This window comes from Mauremys reevesii, linkage group 11 (assembly GCF_016161935.1).
Source record: "Mauremys reevesii isolate NIE-2019 linkage group 11, ASM1616193v1, whole genome shotgun sequence".
Classification (NCBI taxonomy): domain Eukaryota; kingdom Metazoa; phylum Chordata; order Testudines; family Geoemydidae; genus Mauremys; species Mauremys reevesii.
In genome coordinates, this window is record NC_052633.1 from 6,155,021 (window position 1) to 6,180,118 (window position 25,098).

The 25,098-nt window shown below is 50.2% G+C and overlaps 1 pseudogene; it reads left to right on the top strand.

The window, feature by feature from the left end:
• The window catches only part of LOC120374491, a 193,918-nt pseudogene extending 169,089 nt beyond the window's left edge, over positions 1-24,829 (top strand).
• The last annotated feature ends 269 nt before the right edge of the window (positions 24,830-25,098 follow it).

Here is a 25,098-nt window from a genome sequence, read left to right on the forward strand (position 1 = left end):
AAATTGTCACTGATAATTTATGAATACATAAGCACTATGTAATACAAGTAGCTCTGGATTAGGCAATAATTTTATTCTTTAAAACCAAAAGAGATTCATCATTAATCAAGTAATTCAAATAATTAAAGTACTAGGAGGCCAAGACAAGCAGTTCGGTTCTGCTCATAAGGGTTAGTGGGGGAGGACAGACTGGGGCAGGGGCTGAATGGGAGTGGAGACCCAGTGTTACAGGGGGGAGGGAGGTTCAGAACCACATAGTGAGGGGGGAGGAGGTGCAGAGCTACACAGGGACAGGGGATGGTTGGGTGGGGCATAGAGCCACATTGGGATGGGGGGAGTGGGTATCTGAGTGGGGGTGCAGGAACACATGGAGGCAGGGGCAGATGCCTTACTGAATGGGAGAGGTTAGGAGTCAGCCAGGGTCTGCATGGGGAGAGCTCCCTAACACTTCCTCCCCGCCCCTCCCAAAAAAACTGTTCCACACCTTTCCCATCCATACCCAGCAACCCTCCAAGTTCACACCCAGGCTCCTTCCCAGCAATTCACCTCCCTCTCCCTCAGCTCCTCCATTACCCCTGACTCCACCAAGCCATGAGGGGTGCAAGAAATATGGCTCTGTAGTGAGTTGAAGTGAATTGTTACTCAGAGTTCTGTATTAATATGCATAGTAAGGAATCTATTTGTCAAAAAAGATTTCCTCAATCCTTTTTGTTGTCTATTGATACAGACATACTTGCTGACAGGGATTTTGAAATAAATAATTTGAAATGGTGCAATTATATTGTATATTTGCAGAAATGTTAAAATACTGTGCGCATCATTTTTATTTTTTTGTTGCAGAATCCGCCCCCCCCCGGAAAATATATAGATAAGGTCCCTTCAGTGCTATAATCTCAATAATCTTTCTTATGATGACATGAGTGTTGGTTAGGAATAAGAGCAGGGAGTCAGTTCACTTGGGTTTTATTCACATTCTTTTACTAACTTGCTAAGTGGTGTTGAGCAAGTAACTGAATTCCCTGTGACACAAATCATCTGTAAATGGGGATCATGCTTACCATTCTCACAAGGGTGCTGTGAGTCTTAATTCACTAGTGTTAGGTAAGTGCTTTGAGATTTTTGGATGAAGATGCTAAAGAAGGGCAAAGTATTATTGGAAGAGATTACTGCAGGTCCTATAGTGTACTTTTACTATATACAACTCATGTACTCCACTGTGTGAAAACGGACAATGCTCTTTTTATAGAGCATTATATCAGCCTGATCTGTAATAACAGCATTTTGCATGATGAGGATAGAAGGGTGAATACTGATTACGCTGCTGGTGCACCAGGCCAAGTTCTATACTGAATCACTCCCATGCATTCCCCCAGGAAGTCAGGCAGAATTTGGTGTGGACACATGGAAAGCAGATTTAATTTCATGAAACTGCCCTACCTTATCCTGTTGCAATTTCTCCAGCAGAACTCTCACAACACTAGCCAGCTTGGTCTTAGCTATAGAGGCAATCCGGAGGGCAATTCTGTCCTTATCTTGGTCATCCATGTGTGCCAGGAGGGAAACAACCTCATTATAAACACCTGAAATTTAATAAAAGGATTTGGCTGGTTACCACTGATAGTAGAATTGGTGCTGGCCTCTTTAATTCACTATCCAGTAAAGATTCTGCAGGTGCCCAAACACTGTGAGGAGAAGACAACCTGGGAATCATGTAAATTCTCTTCCTTCCTCCTGATGACCAGGTTTGTGTGCTGAAGGACCCAGTGTGTTTGGGAGGAAATCATAATGAAGAAAATTTGTTCCTTTCAAGTAGATCCCCATGTAAAATAATCTTCCTTTCCCTCTTTACTAATTCTGTACTAATTATTCTGTATTACTATCAATTGATGAGGTTTGATAGCATACAGAATAATAATTTATGGCCCAAATTTTCAAAACTGGGTGCCTAAACTTAAGCACCTAAATCCATATTAAGGCACCTACACCCTGATTCAGCATCCTAATCACATGCTTAACTCTAAGCCAACAAAGAGACCTAAAGTTAAGCACATGCTTTAAGAGTTTTGCTTAGTCAGACCTCCCCCATAACATTCAATAGAAACTCAGATTCTCAGGAAAGTTTCCAGGTCCAGAGGCTGTAGGCCAAGTCCTCAACTGGTGTAAATCAACACAGCTACAAGGAAGACAACAGAGCAACACTGGTTTACAGCAGCTGAGGTTCTGGTCATACAAATGGAGAACATTACAACTAATCTATCTGTATGCCTAGGCTTTCTGAATGTGTGTGTGAATAGACTGGATCTAGAAAATACAATGCTGACCCTTACCTCTCTCAGTTACCTCCTGTTCACTCACAAGATTATTCATGTTTTAGTCTTTTTTCACCACTTCCTCCAGTCCTTTCTCCAAAGAGCTCCTGTCCTGGTAGGCAGTTGGCCTCTCAGTCTGTCATGGCCAGGATAGCCAGTTCAGATTATGCAAGCACTATTATGACATCAGTGTGACTGTAGCATACCTCACAATCTGCTGCTGACCAGGTATGTGCTGTAATTACATGGACAAGATCCTCAAAGGTATTTAGGCTCCTAACTCACACTGAAATCAGTAGCTTTTAGGAACCTAAATACATTTCAATATCTGGACCCATACATGTAAGCAGTTCAATAGATGGCTACATTTGCTCCAGTGTAGAATTTCTCATTCTCTCAACATCACTTTGAATTTTGGTTTGGTCCCTCTCTCAGTTTATCACACTTTCCAGTATTGGTTTTACCTGAAAATCTGCTCCTGGTTGAATTTATATAAATAAAAGCACCAAACAAAGAAAGAGAAGAAACTGCCTTGGAGAATGCACAGTGACCCTTGAGTGTGGTTGGTTGGTTTCCCTCTGCTTTTTAATTTGGTTGATCAAAAAGCCTGATGAAACCTTATTGAACTGTATTACAAATATTGATTTTATATTCTTTTACAATGAATTGAAATTTATACTTAATTTCCATGTCCTGCCAGACAAATCAACTACATTAATTTTTATTGTGTTTGATACAGTGTGGTGTCATATGTAGAGCCAACTCTTGATTTTGGAAGTTATGTTGCCTTTAAAGCATTCAGAGTGATGACACTCTTTGCAGTAAACCATATGGAAAAATAATTCCAATTACATTTGTCCCTTGCTATGTATAACTGTTTTTGTGCCTTACCCTTTCTGATTTTATCCTTACACGTATATGCTATTCTTTTGTACTCCTCCTTAGTAATTCTTCCGTTTCACATTTTGTAGGATTTCTTTTTGATTTTCAGGTCATTAAAAAACTTACTATTCTTCCTATCTTTCCTTTGTATTGGCAGTTGTGCCTTTAATATTGTCTCCATGAGAAACTGCCAGCTTTCCTGAACTCCTTTATGCCTTAGATATTTTCCTTATGGGTGGCTACCTACCAATTCTCTGAGTATATTGAAGTGTGCTTTTTGTAGTCCTCCTTCTGTCATTCTCACACCTTCCTTTCCTTAGAATCATGAAATCTATCATTCGTAATCACTTTCACCCAAATCACCTTCCACCTTCACAACCAGCTCCTCCCTGTTGGTCAAAATAAAGTCTAAAATGGTTGTCCTTCAGGTTACTACCTCCATTTTCTGAAACAAAGCATTGTCCCCAGTACATTCCAGGAATTTACTGGATAATTTTGTTTTTTGCCATATATCTTTTTTAACAGCTATCTAGGTAGGTAAAATCCCCCATTATTATCATCAGGATTTGTGTTTTGAATATTTCTGGTTTTTGTTCTAGAAACGCTTCATCTCTCTCCTCTTCCTGATTGGGTGGTCTGTAATAGACCCCTACCAGGACATCCCCCCTGTTTTTTCCTTCTTTTATCTTTACTCAGAGACTTTCAACTGGTCTGCTTCTCACCTCCTTCTGGACCTCAGAACAAGTGTACAATGCAATACGTCCTCTCTTTTTTTTTCTTCCTGCCTGTCCTTCCTGACCAAGCTATAGCCCTCTATACCAATATTCTAGTCCTGAGATTTAGCCTATCAAGTATCTGTGATGCCAGTTAAGCTCAATTATGACTTATGTACTAAAACTCCCAGATTTTACTGTTTAGTCCTCTTTATTATTACTCCTTCCATTTGTGTATAGACATCTAAGATGTTAAGCAGATACCCCCATGGATTTCCCTTTTGTTACTCCTATAATGCTACTACAATTTTCCACATCTGCTTTTCCCCAAACATCTAGTCCTCTATTAAGGTCACCTTTTTTTACCTGGTGGCTTTTTTCACCCGCCCCCTCTGAACTTAGTTTTAAGCTCTTCTCATAAGGTTGGTGAGTCGGCACATGAAGATGTTCTTCTCCTTCTTGGTCAGATGGACCCCATCTCTTCCCAGCAAACCTCCTTCCTGCAATAGCAGCCCATGGTAGAGGAAGTCAAACCCTCCCATAGACCCATCTTCATAACCCTATTATGTGGACCATTGAGCGTGTATTGAGCAGAAAGCACACTCACTGCAGGAGATGAAGGGACTGAGTTAAACTGCAGATGTCAAGTTCACATACTTCCATTTTCAGTGACTAATCTCTTAAGACAGTGGGAATGGCTACAGTACAAAAGTATTTCTGTAGATTGGCATGTGATTATTTGTATTGCAGCACTGCCTCATAGTCCCAGTCACAGACCAGGATCCCATTGCACTAGGACCTGTACAGACATAGAACAAAATAGTCCTTAACTGTCATTAATTAAGACATAGTAACAGCACAATAAACAGACAAGAGGATAATAAAGCAAGCAAACAAATCCCCTTTGAACCAGGTACCAGCATGTAACTAATAGAATGCTACATATTTAGGAACTTTCTCCCTGATTCAGGGTCTGATGTGACTAAGCCCCTGTTCCATACCATTGTGTAAACTGGGGACTTGTACAGGATGGAAGGTATACAGTGGCACACAGTCGAGGCCTACCCCATTTTTAGTACATAAACAGGAGGCCACTCCGTAGAAGCTAAGGGCATGGTCAGCACAGAGAATTTGCCTGTCTCTGTGCTGATGTTATGCACCCTCAGTGTCTACACCTGGCTCCATAAACTTCGGCCTTTCAAGAATGCAGCATTGTGTAGGAGCACGGGTAATTGTAATAACGCTTGTTCATTGCAGCTGTTAACATCAGGGCAAGGCATCCACATATAGGTCCACTACAGATGGACCAGTGATAGGAAGAGTGTTCATGCATGTGACAAGTAACACCATAAACTATTAAATGCCACAGAACAAATTAAGATCAATAACAGAACAACATTATGTGTGGCGAAGCCATGACAAACACTGTGCAGGCATCAAGGAGCTCGGAAATTAGCACATCATCACCCGAACACTGGCTCAGCTTGACTTAGATCTTGGGCAATAGTAGACCCTTAAAAGGAGGCCACAGCTTTACACCCATGGTCACTGTGGTGTTAATTGGCTGCATTTTACAAGAGCTGGATCATAGGTTGACTCTGAGTGTGTTTACACGGGGCAAGGTTTGCACAACACAAGCCTTGTGCACACACTTCCCCTCAGAGCAGCTGCGGGTGGAGGCCCGACCATTCCCCCTCCAGCAGAGGGGGAGACACAGCATCTGCCCCTCACTGCGCATGGGGGTGATTTCCTGGCGCACAAACAGCCCATGCTGTATTCTGCGTGGGGGAAGGCCCAAGCCCCGTGCATGGGGTGGTGGTTCCCGTCACCTCCTTTCCAATTTCAATCCTCCCCTCACGTTAGTGACCTGATGGTATGGCCAGGTGGAGGCGGGGTGGGATGGCAGAACAGCTAGGGCACTAATGTGTCTTTGCGGTGCTGTCCTTCGTTGCTTCATTGTGTGTGACCGCTGCATGCTGGCATGTGCTCCTGCGGCCGGTCTGCCCCGAGAGGTCAGGGCAGCAGGAACCCTCTGTCCCGCAGCTCAGAAAATGGCAAGGCAGAGCTGCTGGAGAGTAGATTGAGTGGTTGGGGCTCTGGATTCTACTCCTCGCTAGGGGAGTATGGTTACAGAAGAAGGGGGTGGGCAGGACACCTGGTTCTGCGCCTGTCATGGGCTTGCTATGTGACATTACCCAAGATGCTCAGAACCAAAATAGCAAAAGCAGCCTTTAATTCTGAATGCCTCTGATTTTGGGGGTGCCCAGTGTGAGCTATGAAGGCCTGAGTTTCACAGGGACTCAGCATCCACAGAGCCCATTATTGGCGCGACCTGGGACACAGCGATCCTACCGGGGAACCTGAGAAACAGCCAACCCTGGGAAACGGAAACTGCCCTGGGAAGCCTGGTATCTGGTTATTGGTTTGCTAATAAAGCCAACTTCCAGGAAGAGAGTGAAATTGGCCTTGTGTAATGTGTTTGGAACAGGCTGGGGCAATAGACAATAGATTATTTAGGTTAATTTTTCTGTCTACCCAGTGGGACGCACTGCTCAGTTTCTTTCCCGGACTCAGAGCTTGCAAGCTTGTCCCCTCCCAACCGGGGGCAGGGAGAGGGGAAAACAGCCGTCACCACCTCCTACCTGTAAGTGGCTGCCCCACGCCGTGGTAAGTAGTGGGTGGGGGTGTGGACAGGCAGCCCAGATGTGCCTACCTTTAAGATGCAAATACAGGCACAGTTCAGTATTTGCTGGTTCATTTGTTTTCCTCAGAATGCCGGGGGCATCTGGCATTAAACGCTGCGAGGCCATTCCACTTTCTGAGGGACGCACACAATTTGGCCAGTGGTTGGGGCTTGCGGCAAAACTCATGTGCCAAAATCTCTTGAGGCCTGGACTAGGAAAGCCCAGGCCCCTCAACTGAAGCTCATCCTCATGGAGACGTCCCTCAGTGGCACTTCACACCTGGGCTTGCAAACTTCTGCTGCTGCCCTGTGGCCACAGGCAGCTTCCTACAGACCTCCCTCCCCCACCCCCGCCCCTGAAGGGAAGGAACCTGTCCCCTAGAGGACGTGGGAAGAGGAGAGCTAACACTGCCTCTGCCAAGACCACGTCCAAGTGGAAACGTTCCCCAACTTACTGGCGGTAACGTCAAAGCCGCAGACCCTAAGCAGGCAGGTGCTAAGGAGAGTGGGCAGAAAACCTCCTCCCTGGCACCCCAGCATCCACAGTTCCTTGCTCACCTCTCCTCGGTAGGGACACTGTTTCAGCACTTTCACTTCCATTCACTCCACCAGCTACAGCCGCTCCTCCTTCCTCTCATGAGGAGGATGAAGATGAGGAAGGGGAGGCTTTTTTCTCCCAGCACTCTTCACTGATGCAAGGCAGTGTTTGGTCTGCACATCAGGAGCGTCCCACACCTCCTCTAGGGTCTGAATTTCAAGGGTGGTCTGGTCACCTCCCCACCTATTCCCTTCCCACCTCAGCGGTCATTCTGGCACCCACAGGCAGCTTATACACAGTTCTGCTCCAGGGCCGCCCAGAGAATTCCGGGGGCCCGGGGTCTTCGGCGGCGGGGGGCCCTTCCGTTCCGGGACCCGCCGCCGAAGTGGCCCGAAGACCCGTGGCGGGAGCCCCCCGCCGCCGAATTACCGAAGCGGGACCCGCCGCCGAAGCGCAGCCCGGTCTTCGGTGGTAATTCGGTGGCGGGGGGGGTCCCCGCCGCGGGCCTTCGGGGCACTTCGGCGGCGGGTCCCAGAACAGAAGGGGCCCCCCGCCGCTGAAGACCGGGCTGCGCTTCAGCGGCGGGTCCCGCTTGCCGCCCCGCCCCCTTACCCGAGCGCGTCTCCGGCGGGGCCTGCGCTCCGTCCCTCTCTGAGCTGCGTGGTGTGGGGGTGGGGCGGGGAACTCAGCCGGGAGCACTCAGCCCCGCCCCCCCCCTCCGCCGCTCTGAGCGGGGCGGGGCTCAGGCCCCGGCCCCGTTGGAGCTCCCAGCCCCGCCCCCTCACCACGCGGCTCTGAGCGGGGCGGGGCTCAGGGGCTCGGCCGGAGACTCGGCGCTTGATGCGCTGAGGCTCCAGGAGAGGGGCGGAGGCGGGAGCTTCCGCTCTTCTCTTGGGGGCCCCTGCGGAGCCCGGGGCCCGGGGCAAATTGCCCCCTTTGCCCCCCCCTCTGGGCGGCCCTGTTCTGCTCTAACACCAGAACTGGCACCATGGAGGTACACAGGTGCACAGGTACACAGGTACACATCTCCACCAAAATGCACAGTGCCACCAGACGCCCCTGCCAAACAGAATTCTGAGGAGGCAGAAGAAATCTTAGATCAGGAGGCAGCTCCTGCTACCTGTAACTCCTCGCCAGAGAAGAATGTTATGCCCCCTCTACCCACTGCTGGGGAAGATCTCAGGAACTTCCAGGATCTCTTCAAACAAATTGCTGACATGCTCCAGATCACCTGGGAGGAAGTCTCTCTCTTGGACAAACCCCACATGTCCACCTGCTCCGAGATTGTCCTTCCGATTAACTCAGCACTCACGGAACCTGCCAAGAACATATGGCTGACCCGAGCTACCATTCCGCCCACATCTAAAGCGGCGGACAAAAAATGCTACATCCCTCCAAAAGGGATGGAATTTCTATTCACACACCCTCAGCCAAATTCACTGGTAGTTGATGCAGTTAACAAAAAGGGCAAACAACACGTATCCAGAACCAGCTCTTCTGATAAGGAATGGAAAAGACTAGACTTACTTGGCCGCAAGGCCTGCTCATCAGCAACACTTCACTGCTGCATCGCCAGTTATGAAGCCCCCATGGCGAAGTACGACTACATAAACTATTCCAAATTTTCTGACGTTTTCGACTGAATACCAGAGGACAAAAGAGAACAGTTTACATCGCTCATCTCTGAGGGTCACCTCTTGGCTAGGACAGCCCTCCAGACATCTTTGGACTCTGCTGACACAGCGGCAAGGACCATCACTACCGCCATAGTAATGTGCCAGGCCTCCTGGCTTCACCTCTCAGGATTCCCCAAGGAAGTCCAAGCCACGGTAGAGGACCTTCCATTTGAGAGTCTAAAATTAAATTAATTATAGTAATATTGGTACCCATAATATTATAAATGGTCACCCATATTCCACAGAATCATAGAACTGGAAGGGACCTTGAGAGGTCATTCAGTCCAGTGCCCTGCACTCATGGCAGGACTAAGTATTATCTAGACCATCCCTGACAGGTGTTTGTCCAACCTGCTCTTAAAGTCGCCAATGATGGAGATTCCACAACCTCCCAAGGGAATTTATTCCAGAACTTAACCACTCTGACAGTTAGGAATTTTTTTCCTAATGTCCAACCTAAACTGCCCTTGCTGCAATTTAAGCCCATTGCTTCTTGTTCTATCCTCAGAGGTTAAGAAGAACAATTTTTCTCTCTCCTCCTTGTAACAACCTTTTATGTATTTGAGAACTGTTCTCATGTCCCCTCTCAGTTTTCTCTTCTCCAGACTAAACAAACCCAATTTTTTCAACCTTCCTTCATAGGTCATGTTTTCTAGACCTTTAATCATTTTTGTTGCTTTTCTCTGGACTTTCTCCTATTTGTCCACATCTTTCCTGAAATGTGGCTCCCAGAACTGAACACAATTTTCCAGCTGAGGCCTAATCAGCATGGAGTAGAGTGAAGAATTACTTCTCCTGTCTTGCTTACAATAATCCTCCTAATACATCCCAGAACGATGTTTGCTTTTTTTGCAACAGAGTTACACTGTTGGCTCAAATTTAGCTTGTGATCCACTCATAGCCGTCCTTAGGTATATGTAGCTGCGTAGGGCACCTGAAAATTTGGGGCACCACTGGGTCTCAGTGTCCGCCCCTCCTCTTCCTATCCCTGTTCTTACTCTTCCTGCAGGCTCCCACAGCTAGCTGCTGCAGCCAGGTGACTCTCACTCTGGAGGGGATTTAGTAACTTAAAAGTGAAAAAGTCTCCAGCCTGCCAGACATATTAGCACAACACTGAAACCCTTAAAGAGCCATTCAAGTGGTAATGAAGCCATTGAACAGGCATTTGCCAACCCCTAGGTTAGGTATATGCTATCAGGTTCTGAATTTACTGACAAAACCAGTTGTGTATTACTGTAATATTTACTCAGAACATGTCAGTCTACAGGACTGTAGTTTAAAATTTGCTTTAAAAATATTTCCTTAGCAGATTGCTGAAGATTATAAAATCACATCTCTAAAAAATCCTTGCATAGGTTTTTTGATCCACAATCTGAGTATTCATCTTTACCTTTAAATGCTTGTTGGATCTACAGACATAGAGTTTAAATAAATCCTTCAAAAGACCACTCTTATCTACAATACACATTTTAATTTTAATTACTATAATACAAAAAACTTGCTTCCAAAGTCTTCCTGTCCTTTCTGTCCATCCCTTTCTTCCTTCACCTCCTCCCCCACTGAAGAGAGGCTAGCCCTTAAAGGGATAACACCCCTTTCCTTCCAGATAGCTGGACAAATGAGTTTTACTTTCTTTACTTCTTACGATTTGATGAACTAGTTTTAAGGGAACCCTCCAGCAAAATCAGTACCTTAGTAAGATATAAAATCCTTTGTTATGCCTAAAATCTTTGGAAACATATTTTTTTAAAGTTGATGAAATTTCACAAACATGTCTGTTGTTATGGAGATCACACAAAGTAAATTAGTGTTCCCTTTTTCTAAAAGCAATGAACATTGTTATGAACACACTAAACCTCTGTGACTGATTCATTTAAAATAATGTCTTTGTTTCAGTGAGTTAAATATGTAGTAATCTGGAAGGGTTACTTTATTTAGGCTTAAGAGTACATTTAAAATATAAAATCATCTTAGAAATACTGATTAAGAAAATGTAAAACAAAGAAGAGCTGCATCATGTATTCCATAATATTTAATGTTGTATTCAGCAGGACAGCTGATGCCCTTACTATAAAGTTTTTGCAAATAAATCTCTGACAAACTTCAGGGTATATCAAAATACCGGTGACTGACATTTTTTATTCCTAAATTTAGTGCTTTTAATTAGGTACCTTCTGCATGTCTTCACCTTCTGGCATGCAGTGGAAAACATGCTCCATTTTCTTTTGAAGCCCCCCCTACTCTTCTGCAATTTCTTTCTAATGTCATTTGCTTCATTTGGGTTCAGGGATTTGGCTGGAAGGAGGTGAGCAGGGATGGGGAGGGGAGGGAAGAGAGGAGGAAGAGAGTGGGGAAGGGTGGTGCCTGGCCAGAGTGGGGGCGGGGCCTGGGGCAGAGCAGGGGTGGAGTACGGGCGGGGCCACAGGCAGAAGAGGTGGGCTGGGGAGCTGGCCACCCCAAGCAGCAGCTTCATCCAACGCCCAAGACAGCAGGTAGGCTCCCACATACTCTGCACATACTGCAGTGTCCTTAGGTAGGGGCCATATTTACAGAGCTGAATGCGCTGGTGCCATGCTGTGGCAGGTTTGGTCACAGAGACCCCCTTGGGATTGTCATCTGAATTGCTGAGATTACCTCTGAGACCATTTTCCCTGCCAGCTTGGGACTGCAGAACCCTGCCTTGTTGAGTCAGACATGCTAACCAGCTGCAACACAGACTCAGGGTCTGAACCACACCCCCAAAGCTGCAGGCTTTAACTGAAAACCACTCAGCAGGTCACCTATTTCCAGCATCCAGTTCCCAATGGGATCCAAATCCCAAATAAATCCGTTTTACTCTGTATAAAGCTTATACAGGGTAAACTCATAAATTGTCCGCCCTCTATAACACTGATAGAGAGGTATGCACAGCTGTTCGCTCCCCCAGGTATTAATCACTTACTGTGAGTTTAGCAATAAACAAAAGTGATTTTATTAAGTATAAAAAGTAGGATTGAAGTGGTTCCAAGTCATAACAGACAGAACAAAGTAAATTACCAAGCAAATTAAAACAAAACACGTAAATCTAAGCCTAGTACAGTAAGAAACTGTTTACAGGTAAAATCTCACCCTCAGAGATGTTCCAATAAGCTTCTTTCACAAGACTAGACTCCTTCCTAGTCTGGGGCCAGTCCTTTCCCCTGGTTAGTTCCAGCAGGCATCTTAGGTGAAAAGCTGACTGAGACCCCTCCTTGTTCTGCTCCACCTCCCTTAGCTTTGGCACAAGGTGGGAATCCTTTATCTCTCTGGGTCCCCACCCCTTCTTCTAAATGAGAAAGTACCAGATTTAAGATGGATTCCAGTATCATGTGACATGGTCACATGTCCTGTGTAGACTAGCCCTGACTAAAGTCAATATATACCACATCTACCGCTTCTCTCCACATCCACAAGGCTTGTTACCCTGTCAAAGAAACCTATTAGGCTGGCTTGGCACGATTTGTTCTTGACAAATTCATGCTGACTGTTATTTATCACCTATTATCTTGTAGGTGTTTGTAAATTGGTTGCTTAATTATGTGCTCCATTATCTTTCCCGGGACAGAAGTTAAGATGACTGGTCTGTAATTCCCCAGGGTGTCCTTACTTCCCTTTATTTACTATATAGCATCACAGGGCTTACTGGCGAGTCTCCCTTTGCTGTGTTATAGGAGAGTTACACACTGACCATCGTCACCCATGTGGGACTGACCCTCTCCCTGCTGTGCCTCCTGCTCGCCATCCTCACCTTCCTCCTGTGCCGCTCCATCTGGAACATCAGCACCTCCCTCCACCTGCAGCTCTGCCTCTGCCTCTTCCTGGCCCACCTGCTCTTCCTCACCGCGGTGACCCGCACTGGCATTCGGGTCTGTTATCCACTTTTATTCTTGGTTGAAAATTGAGCCGTGTCCAGATCCTCTGTCAGCATTTCTACAGCTCCCCTCACCCCAGCACCTTTTTATACCCTCGGCTGGACAGTAACATTTATTCCATGCTCTTTAGTCCTGCAGAAATAATTATTTACTCCCCTCCAAAAGAAATCATGGGCGAAACCAGTCCTTCCCTTTTCCTTGTGGGCTCCTCCCTTTATCATTCAGACAAAGGAACCCCAATTTCCAGGGTCACAGTCCCCTGCCTGTCCTCTCTGCCCCCACACTGATGGGCAGATGCAAGACACCTATACAGGGGCGGCTCTAGAAATTAGGCTGCCCCAGGCAGCGCGGTGTGCTGCGCCGCCCTTCGGTCCCCTCGGTCCCCCCCCTCCCCTTCCCCGGTTGAGCTCTCCCTCCAGCGGCCCGTCGGACGAGCGGGATGCTGCCAGCAGCATGACTGCGCGGGGGACACGGGGGCAGCGAGAACAAAACTCCCACGGGCAAGGCTGCGGGCGGGTCGGGGCGTCGGCGGCGGCTGCGGCGGCCCGCGAGCCGCTGTGAGGTCCAGCCGAGCCGCGGCCGAGCCAGGCCCGCGAGCCCTCGCCCCTCATGCTCCGGCTCGTCCCGTCGTCCGCGGGACCGGCGACGCGGCAGCCCAGCGACAGCAGGCAGCCCACCCGCCCCGCCGCCCTAGGCCCCTAGGCGCTGGGCAGCCAGCTTGGTGCCCTTGGTTTCACCTATACCATGAAGCAGATATAGAGAAGAGAACCTACACCCTCCAGGTCTTTCCCTATTATGAGGACTGGGAACTTTTTTATATCCCTGCTTCCTTTCCTAGGATTCCTCACAGTATCCAACTCTTTTCTGAGTGGAGATCAGGACCGGGCTGGATTCTGAATGATTGAAAGGGCCAGCCAACTTGCCCTTAGACAAGCCCCCCATAGACTGAAGAATGTATTGTCTCTGGGAAAGCGTCATAACTAGAGAGATGTGTTAATAAAAAGTCCTATGTGATCCTCACAAAAGTCGCCCCACCTCCAAATTCAGTAATTCCCTTCCCGGAAGCAGTGTCCCAGAGCTCTGTCTCATCCTGTCCTCAGGTGGTCTGTGCTGTTACTGCTGGCTTCCTACACTACCTCTTCCTGGCCTGCTTCAGCAGGATGTTCCTGGAGGGGCTGCACCTCTTCCTCACTGTCAGGAACCTGAAGGTCGTGAATTACACCAGCGCCAGCCAGTTCAAGAAGAGATTCATGTACCTGTTCGGCTACGGATTCCCAGCCCTGGTGGTGGCTATTTCTGCAGCCATGAATCCTGAAGGCTACGGAACTTCCAAACAGTACGTGCAGCGCCCATCCCGAAGGGGAGCTGGGATGTGGTTTCCATGTGCTTGTCCGGCTCACCCCAGGTCTGACTTGAACCTAGATTTCCCGGCTTGCCCTGCCTGGGAGCTGAATGTCCACCTGGAATCTTTCCCATCCCCAATGACACTAAGCTGCCCCGAGCGCTGCAGTTGAGTTGCCCCCATCAGACATCTACACTCCTCACCCCACTGATGATGTGGAAGAACAAGCCAGAAAGATCCCAGCTTGACTCCCAGCTCCCAGGCTGGGTTTGTGGGGCTGGTAGGTAGGAAACAAATGCACCTTTGTACTGTGTGCAAATCCCTGAGGATCCCCTCTCTAAAGTGAGCGACTCCACTAAAACAGGGCGTGGCGTGTTCTAGACACCCCAGGTGAGATCCTCAGCTGGTGTAAATCAGGGCAGCTCCACTTCCTTCAGTGCAGCTAGGCCAATGTCCCTCCGCTGCATGTCTGGCCCTCCATCAATACTGCGCCCACCCACCAGAAAGGGTCATGTGAGGATGTGGAAGAGGAAGTGGTGGCTGGAAGCAGGAGATGCTGAGGTACATGGGAAGGGCTGTTTGCTGCCCACAAGAGAGTCAGCCATGTCACAGGCAGGCTGAGATCCATCTCATCTTGAGAGCGAGCTGCCCTGTGACACCCCCTCTCTGCCCCTGGGGCTGAAAAAGGGCAGTAATCCCATTAAAGTCACCTTCTTCTTCCTCCCTGCCTGTAGCTGCTGGCTCACCCTGGAGAGAGGCTTTCGTTGGAGCTTCCTGGGACCAGTCTGTGTCATAATCCTGGTGGGTACCTTACAGAACCACAGCGCCCCATTCTCCTCGCACCTCTGGAACCCTGTGGACTCCAGTGGAGCCAAGAGAAGAATATCTCCCAGAGAATTTAAGATGAAATACTCCTATAAAATCCCATTTCATCCACCCTTCTTTGGCTAGTGCAGGATTTCCCCCTCACACAACAGCCTACATTCTATGGAGTCAGTCAGGGTGAATGGGTCAGGCACTGGGTTGTGAGTCAGGAGACCTGACTCTGCCATTGGCCTGCTGTGTTAAAGCTTCTCCTCACTGTACCTCTGTTTCTCCTCTCACCCTTTGTCTGTCTTGCCCATAGGCACTGAAAAAAAAAGCAGTGGATGCTCAGCACTCACTGGCAGCCACCTCCCCTACTCATGCCCCTGTGCCTCCCGTCCACTGGCAGCCGCGCCGATCAACTCTTCCCACTCCATCCCAGTGCCTTCTGCTTGCTGCAGTCAGCTGTTCTGTGGTGTGCAGGAGGTGCTGGAGGGGAGAGGGTGGATCTGGGTGGGAAGAGTTGGGGCAGCGGTGTGAAGAGATGGTGGCTTGGAGACGGGGTGAGGGCGGGGCTTAGGGCAGAGTGGGGGGTTGAGCAGCCTGGGGGAAGCCGGCGCCTGTGGTCTTGCAAACAAATGCTCCAGGACAGGAGCTGCCCCTTTCTAGGTGTGAGTACAGAATTCAGTGCAGTCTCAATTGGAGCCTCTAGGTGCTACCATAATATGATTAATTATAATATGTCATTACTCGTGCAATGCTGCCGTGGAAGCAAGTGGAACCTCTGCCGGAATGAGGATAGTTTTGTCCCTTGCCTTGTCCAACCTGACTGGTAAATAACCCAAGTGTTGGGGGAAGGGAAGGTGGCTGCAGTGTCAGGAGTTTGAGGATGGAAGGGTACATATGTTGCCAGAGATAAAAGTAGCAAATGTCCTTGCAGATTCCTGCCCATCTCAGGCAGCGGGTTAAGAATTAATTTCAGCCTCAGAATTGAAGGGAACACTCTAGAGACAGGATCTAGAAGCTTTGGGCCAAATCACATGGCTCGAAATCAGGAATAACTGCAGACCCCACTGGAATCAGTGGAGTCCCTCCAGATTCAGATAAGAGCAGAATGTGGCCCTCTGGCTGTATGATCAAATGTGATGCATTGCAGCCCTGCCTATGCCAACAGTTCCCTGCAGGGCCTGGGACCAGGACCTGGCAGGGAATGGTGTATGACCCACTTGACGACCAGTCACTGCTCTGCAGCCGTCTGATCCCATAGGATTGTTCCGTGCCTCAGCCAGAGAGACTGGCCTTGGCTAACATGTTTTACAAGGAATATTTCGTGCTGTTTCCACAGATAAATTTAACATTTTTTCTTGTAACCCTCTGGATCCTGAGAGACAAACTGTCCTCCCTTAATGAAGATGTGTCCACTCTCAAAGACACCAGGTAGGACAGCACTACATCTAGTAGAACAGGGGTGGGCAAACTTTTTGTCCTGAGGGCCCCATCCGGGTGTGGAAATTGCATGTAGGGCCATGAATGTAGGGCTGGGGCAGGGGGTTGGGGTACGGGATGTGGGAGGGTGTGTGGTGTGCAGGAAGGAGCTCAGGGCAGGGGGTTGGGGTGCAGGAGGGAGTGCAGGGTGTGGGAGGTGGCTCAGGCAGGGGTGCAGGGAAGGGTGCATAGTGCGGGAGAAGGATTCCTGTGGGATTCTGCACAGATTACTGCTACCATACAGGTGAGCACATGCCACTATAGGGTTTCCAGGTTATCTTGGTGACCTTCTGCATGATAAAGTAACAGTCTCACTGTCCTAGGAGCTGATAAACCCTAACTCGCATCAGGAATCCCTTACACATGAGTCCTAAAGTTGTCCATGGTACCATCTGCCAAAATAAGGATAATTTGCATGAATAAGGGTATGTTGTATCGGATCTTAAATTAGACACAGCACATCCAGGGTGGCAATTGAAAGGTCAGGTTAGGCAAGAGGAAAGGTCTACGGCAGTAAAGGACCATTCTGGGACAAACTTTTCTGCCATGTGCATCATGTTGGTCCCTGGATGGATATCGAGATGACAGTTGCAGTCTGTTCCAAAGCCCGTTGAGGTAATGGTACAAAAAAAGCTGCTAGATCAGTGACGCTCTTGCAGTAAGTCCTGCGGCACAATTCAGAGTGTGACATGCAAATAGTCTTGTAACGGGTCGGGACTCACCACCTGGTGACTCCGGGAATTAGCTCTGTCTGGCGGCGCACCCCCTCCTGGTAGTGTCCCATCCGTCTTTCCGCCCTCCGTCGGTGTCTCTGGACCTGCGTTGCTCCCTGCTCAGCGGCGTCCTCTTTCGAGGCCACTGCCCTCCGGCAGTGCCCTTTAGTCCATCTGCACCCTCTTCCGCGGGTGGGTGATCGGCAGTTCTACAGCCCAGCCACCATGTCCAACCACCCTCTGAGTCTAATCCCTCTTGTCAGGGATCTGGCGTAGTATAATGGCCGCCCCCTACAGCCAATGGCTGGGTGTACTGCAAGGGGGGGGACCCAGGCCCGCCCTCTACTCTGGGTTCCGGCCCAGGGACCCTCTGGCAGCAGCCTCGCTGCCCTCCTTCTCTCCCCTCGTCTGTCTGCTTCCATGGGCCACTTCCCCTATGGCCCCTTGCACCCACTAGGCCCTTCCCTTCAGGGCCTGCAGCCTGGCAGTCTACGGGCTAGAGGTCCGTAGCCTCCCTGAGCCTGGCCAGCACTGCACTGTCCGCAGTGCTTGTTTTCCACCTTTGGGGACTGACTTTCCCTTCTCAAAGGCCTGGGACAGACTGCCTGTTCCCTTCCTGGGAAGTCTTCTTATAGGGCTGAGCCTGGCCCTGATTGGCTGTCTCCAAACTGGGCCCTGATTGGCTCCCTGTCTGCGCAGGCACCCTGGCCTGCCGCAGCCCACTTTCTCAGGGAGTGGGGCAGTCCACCCCACTACACACCCTCCCCCTTAAGAACCCTCTTGGGGGGGAATTCCCTATAGACCCTGTGCTCCTCGCAACTCCTAGCTCGGCCCTTGTGTGGGTTCCCTGGTTAAAGTGGGGCCTCTCTGCCCCAGCCCCCTTCTCTCTGGGGGCCTCAGCCTGCACTACCCATTCCTGGCCGCTAGTCCCAGACTGAGCCTTTTTCTCAGGCACTCCCCCTGTCTGCCTCAGGGAGCAATGCCTCTTTATGTGGCCCTTGCTGTGGCAGTGGAAGCACCCTCAGCGCCTTCTCCCTTCCATAGCCCTATCACAGCCTGTTTGGGCCCTAGCCCTTCTCTCTGGGCTGGCCCAGGCCTTGGGAGCCCTATAATGGCACTCTCTCTTTAGGTGTCCCTGCTCCCCACAAGCCCAACAAGCTGGGGGCCCCCCTGTTACTCTCACAGGGGGTGCCTTTGCTGGGTGGGGCCTCTCTGCCCCCTCCCAGTAGGGACACTCCCTTCTCCAGTGTCCCCGTCGCCCGCAGGCGAAACAGTGTTTAGGCCCCGGCAATGGCCTCCAGCCCAAGGTGCCTGGCCCCTGTTGAGGTCCATGTGCCCTCCCCCGCAGCAGCTGAAGCAGCCTTGCTTGCTGCTCGGCGAGCCGGGCCACATAGGTTCTCCAATAATAGTCTCTCATCTTGTCCACCATTTTATCTCTCAGTCCTTCTTAGTCTTGCAATGTGGCACAAACTGCCTAGTCTCGCTTCAGGCTCTCAAGTCTCTGCTCCAGGCAATAGTCCACAGTCCTTGCCCTGCCCCTTGTATCAGGGATGGATAGCTATGCCTGCATTCTCCACCACGTTGTAACGAGTTGGGACTCAACACCTGGCGCCTCCCGCTGGTGACTCCGGGAATTAGCTCTGTCCGGCGGCGCACCCCCTCCTGGTGGTGTCCCGTCCGTCTTTCCACCCTCTGGACCCGTGTTGCTCCCTGCTCGGCGGCATCCTCTTTCGAGGACACTGCCCTCCGGCTGTGCCCCTTAGTCCATCCGCACCCCCTTCCGGGGGTCGGTGATCAGCAGTCCTACACTCCAGTCACCATGTCCAACCGCCCTCTGTGTCCAATCCCTCTTGTCAGGGATCTGGCGTAGTATAATGGCCACCCCCTATGGCCAATGGCTGGGTGTACTGCAAGGGGTGAAGGGGGGGACCCAGGCCCGCCCTCTACTCTGGGTCCCGGCCCAGGGACCCTCTGGCAGCAGCCTCGCTGTCCTCCTTCGCTCCCCTCGTCTGTCTACTTCCCTGGGGCGCTTCCCCTACGTCCCCTTGCACCCGCTACGCCCTTCCTTTCAGGGCCCGCAGGCGGCAGGCTATGGGCTAGAGCTCCCTAGCCTCCCGGAACCTGGCCAGCACTGCGCTGTCCACAGTACTGGTCTCCCACCTTTGACCTTCCCCTCTCAAAGACCTGGGACAGACTGCCTGCTCCCTTCCTGGGCAGCCTTCTTATAGGGCTGAGCCTGGCCCTGATTGGCTGTCTCCAAACTGGCCCCTGATCGGCTCCCAATAAGCCCTTCTTTGATTGGCTCCCTGTCTGCGCAGGCGATCTGGCCTGCCGCAGCCCACACTCTCAGGGAGTGGGGCAGTCCGCCCCACTACAGGTCTTTAAAGCAGCTCATTATGAAATCTGTTTGTTGGGGAGGAACAAGATCAGGGCTGCCAGCTGGGAGTGCTGGATGGAGACATGAGAGGGGAAAAAGATTTTGGAACCAGATCAGAATGTTGAGGCTTCAGAAAGCCATGATGTTACTTACTGCATGTGCCTAGTGCTGTGTAAGGAGAAATGCAAGTCTGTGCTGATATTCAGAGCTGGGCCATGTGTACTTAGGGAGGAAACTCATCTCTTTTCCCTGGGGCTGTGGATACTGTCGAGGTAAAGTGCCATCCATTGAGGAGGAAGGCAAGTGTGGCTCACTATTGCTCTTTAGCAACCCCTCTGTCTATTTATGGATTATGGAACAAGATAGATGGGTTCCCGAGAGCCCAATATCCTGTTCCCACTTGATTGTCACATTGCAAGAGCCTGATGTGAAGGGATTAGAAACAAAACCGTAATGAGAGGTTGAACCATTTGCTTTGGAAGAGCCACCTGTAGGAGGGGAAGGTGTGTGGGGGGAAGATGGTTGGGCACAATATTGTATTTCAGATTCATAGGCGTAAATTGCCATTGTGTTCGTCTTGACAGTAACCCTAAGACACAGTAAAGCGGGTGCCAGCTGTTTCGCCCCACACTGCCCAGAGCCCCTGACTCAGTCACTCACCATCGGGTCATTATAACAGGATCTTTCCATCTGCCTTTATCCAGGCTAATGACTTTTAAAGCTATCGCCCAACTATTCATTCTGGGCTGCACATGGAGTCTTGGTCTCTTCCAAGTCGGCTCAGCAAAAATGGTCATGGCGTATTTATTCACCATTGTCAACAGCCTGCAGGGAGCCTTCATCTTCCTGGTGCACTGTCTCCTCAATCGCCAGGTAATGCCCATGGCTGATCATCAGCCACCCGGTGACTTCACGGGCCTAGCAGTGGCCTGGTCTGAGGGTGTTAGTTACATGATGTAGTGACCGTGTCCCTTATTCTCCAGGTGAGAGAGGAGTACAGGAGATGGATTAAAGGCACAAGAAAACCCAGCCCCACAACTCAAATGTTAAGTCGGTCCAGGTCCACTATCACTACCAGCACCAATATGGTAAGAGATCCTCTATTCTGTTCCAATACCAGCTCCAAAAGTCGCATCCATCTGGGTCTGTTGTAGCTCCTGAGGTGCCTTGTCCCCTGAGTGACACATGCTTGTTTTAATCCATCTGAGAATGGCATTGGGAGTCTTAGTGAGATCAGGGCCGTCCTTAGGATTTATGGTGACCTAGGCGAGATTATTAAACTGGTGCCCCTGTGCCTGATCTGCTCTTAGCAACACAAATATAAGCATACAGTATTGGAAAACTTGCCACATTCACATTATTAAAACCTGTTTAACTTAATTAAGCACACTGTAATGCTGATGCACTAGCACTAAAGAAGTAGCCCTATAGAAAAAATTATGATTTGACAGAATGATGCAAATAATATAATTTTTTTAATTTGTCAAAATTTTATTGGAAATTTATATGAAGAGTTATTGAAACAAAGATTTGTTTTTAATTAAAAGCAATCTTTCTGGCTTTTTTGGCTGCAAAATCAGTTTAATAAGCTGGGTTTCCAAACAGTGGGAAAATATAACCCTAGTTTTACTGCTAGGTAAAGCACAAAGTGACCAAAATGAAGTCAGCACAGAATCATCTCATCTAGATTAAGGTAGCACAGAAATGTTACAGAAGTCCTATTGTGCCTTATTTTTGTTTGGAAAGACATTGGCAATAGCAGCACATTCACATGATAAAATACATGATAAATCACTGTCTCTAAAGTTCCATCAAAAACTGACAGTTTCACAGCTCTAGCATGATCTGCTGTACAGATTCTTCACAGGGAAGTGTCCCTGGCCTTTTTAACTCATATTAACTATGTATTTACTTTATGAAAGTTGGAGAAAACATTGTGAAAATGTAAAACATTGGCTGCCCAACTTCTGGGCTGGCAAAAGCTATACTGACTCACAGGAAAAAAAAAAAGCAGGAGAATCTTAGTACAACATATGGTCAGTCTATACCAGGGGTCGGCAACCTTTCAGAAGTGGTGTGCCAAGTTCACTGTAATTTAAGGTTTCTCATGCCAGTAATACATTTTAATGTTGTAGAAGGTCTCTCTCTATGTCTATATTATATAAATAAACTATTGTTATTATCTGAGGTCCTGCTCAGGCCACTGCCAGCTGAGTAAATGAAACCCCAGACTGGCAGCGGGCTGAGCGGGACTGGTGACTGGAACCCTAGACAAGGATCCCAGGCCCTGCTCAGCCTGCTGCTGGTCTGGGGTTCTGACCACCAACTCCTGCCACCCAGGATCCTGGCTGCCAACCCCCCTCAGCCTGCTACCAGCCTGGGATTCTGCTCACCCAGGCTGGCAGGAGGCAGAGTGGGGCCAGCGGCTGGGCTCCTGACTGGCAAGGGGCTGGCAGCCAGAACCCCGGAGTAGCAGTAGGCTGAGTGCTGCCGGCACCCCAGACTGGCAGCAGACTGAGCCACTCAACCCCTCACCAGCCCTGCTCAGCCCGCTGCCGGCTGAATGAATGGAACCCCAGGCTGACAGCAGGTTGAGTGGTTCAGCTGACCTGCTCAGCCCTCTGCCAGTCTGGGGTTCCTTGGGGGTCCCCAGGCCAGCAGCAGGTGCTGAGTGGGGCCGGCGGCTGGTATCCCAGCTGGCAATAGGGCAGCAGCTGGAACCCCAGAGCAGTGATGGGCTGAGCCGCTCAGCCTGCCGCTGCGTACCATCAAAAATCAGCTCAGCTGCCACCTTTGGCACGTGTGCCGTAGGTTGCCGACCCCTGCTTTATACACTAGTAAGGAGATGAGCATATTACAGTTGTTGGAGGGCTCTTATCAGGAGTAACAGGCTATAGGAAAGTCAGTCAACATTTTTTGTTTCTCTGATTAAAACTGGCCCACTCCCTGCCTCAAACCAAACCTGTCACTAATAATTGTCAACAACTTAATTTTCTGTTTTTGGCTAAGATATTAATTTAAAAAAATATTGAAATTGGATTCAGGATTGTTAGCAAGAATTTTTGGCAAACAAAGTTGTTAAATGACAATCTAAATGGCAACACAGTACTGCTTTCATGCTTGGCTCACCCCCCAGCCTGCTGGTCCAACAGCTGCAGTAGACCCCAAAATCCACCTCTTGGGGTGCAGAGTGGCAACAGCAGCAGAAAACCCTCAGGTCCAATCACACGCCAATGAGCACCACCACCAGCCTTACGGACCATGGTGAAGTTAGCACAGCATCTGATCTCAGGGACAGGTCACCCATGGAGCCACAGCAGCTCATCCTGCCCAGTGCAGCTCCCCCCGGATGAGATGGATCCCCCCGGATGAGATGCCAGCCCGGGGGAGAGAGAGGCGCTCCCCAGCTAGGGTGACCAGATCCAGATGTCCTGATTTTATAGGGCCAGTCCCGATATTTGGGGCTTTGTCTTATATAGGCACCAATTACCCCCACCTAGAGTGACCAGACAGCAAGTGTGAAAAATCAGGACAGGGGGTGGGGGTGGGGGGCAAAAGGAGCCTATATAAGAAAAAGACCCCAAAATTGGGACTGGCCCTATAAAATAGGGATATCTGCTCACCCTACCCCAACCCCCTGTCCTGATTTTTCACACATCTGGCTAACCCCAGCCCAGCCCTGTGTGACATTCCAATCCTGGCAGAGGAAGTGAGTTACTTTCACTTTCATTCCTCAGCAGGCAGCCAGACAGCCTCCCCCCGCCACCTACCCCCCAGCACCTCACCCAACCCAGCCCTGACGGAGGGGAGGGAGGAGAGAGAGAGGGATGCTCCTGGGGAGAAGGGAGAAAGGAGGGGGTGCTCCATGGGGCAGGGGGGGAGAAGAATGGATGTTATGGGGGACAAGGATACTGGTTCCAGAGCCGCGGAGCCTGCCTCACCTCACTTCAGCCAGGGAGAAAGAGTCACACTCACAGGTGAGCTCCTTCCCCAACCCCAACCCCATCCCCTTCCCAGAGACCCCAGCAGCCAATCCCCTCCCTCAGACTGTGCTGCATTCGGCTCTCTCTAGGACCCAGCAGCCTGCTCTTACATGCTCCACTGCTTCCCGTCTGTCCCGGCTCCCGGCAGAGTGGTGCCCCCAGACCTAGTGGTGCCCTAGGCGGCTGCCTATTCTGCCTATGCCTAAGGACGGCCCTGGCCACAGGTACCAAACCCTGGGGAGGCAGGAAGTAGCCTGGGGCAGCCATGGAGCTGCAGAGCCTGGTGTGGCTCAGTCGGCGTGTTGTGACTGGATCCCTGCCAACGCAGGGGCAGCCAATCCTGCCCCTGCCAGGGCCCTGGGTTGGGACGCAGTGGAGTAGGATGGGCCTGCGTCCCCCTGCCACCTCACCCCAGGTGGCTGACCCCCCTGCACGGTGCAAGGAGGCTCTTGCCCAGGACAGGAACTCCCTTATCACTCACTTGGAGAGACTGTTTGTTTGCTGGCTGCCTGAGCCCTACTCCGGCTAGAGCCAGCCCTGTGAAGACTGTTTGCTCATGGGTTGCCTGGGCTCCACCCAGGCCAGAGCCGGCCCTTAAAGAGTGTGTGGTTGTTGGCGGCTTGGGCCCCACCCAGGCCAGAGCCACCCCTGATAGACTGTGACGGGCTGACTACTTGAGCTACCCCAGCCCAGGATGAAGCCTGGTAATGATGGTTGGTCGCCCAGCCCTATTGTGGGCTCCGGCTATCCCGCAAACTCTGGTGCTGACCAGACTGGGCCAACCTGAGTGGCCTCCCTCTGAGCGGGAGAGTGAGGGACGTTTACACCTGTACGAGGGCTGGTCAGGAATATGGACTTTTACAATCTATGACAATTCCCATGCTGCTGAGAGAAGACTAAGCCAACCATGTGAGGCTAACGAAAAGGGTGGGAACGGTCACCCACAGTCAGGCTAAACAGGCCTCCATGCCTAACTCCATTCCTGAGCCTCCTATAAGGACGTGGTCTGTGCCCCCTGATACCACGGGCCCGGGAACCCAGCCAGAGGTGGTTGAACCAGATTCCAAACTAGAGTCTATGGCAGCAGTTTTAGATCCAGTTCCTGGGACCCAGCTAGAACCAGCCCAAGGATCAACACTGGAGGAGCAGTCAGCACCAGAGCCCGTGCAAGCAAACCCATCGGAGTCAGCGGAACAAGCACCAAACGGCTCCACAGAGCCTGCACCTGTAGCAGCAGCTAAACTGATGCAAGAAGCTCAACTGGAGCCTGGAATACAACCTGGTGCACCAGCAGAGAGCGGTTCACAGTCAATGGAGACACCCCCCATCACCTGCATCGCTTCCAGTGGGACGAAGCCCAAGTCCACAACCCAGCGAGGCACTAATGTCTCCAGCATCAAGGGAGCAGTTCCAGGCAGAGCAGGAAGTGGATGAAAGCCTCAAGGGAGCTTGGACAGTGGCACTGAGCAACCCACTGCTTCTCAGCTCTTTATAGGTCCAGGTTTGTTGTAGAAGGAGGACTCTTATACAAGGAAACCCTTTCTGGTGGGCACAAGGAGGACTGGCATCCTCAGAGACAGTTTGTAGTTCCCACTAAGTATAGGGAAAAGCTCTTGAGATTAGCCCATGATCACCCTAGTGGCTATGCTGGGGTGAATAGGACCAAAGACCATTAAGGAAAGTTATTCCACCGGGAGAGAATG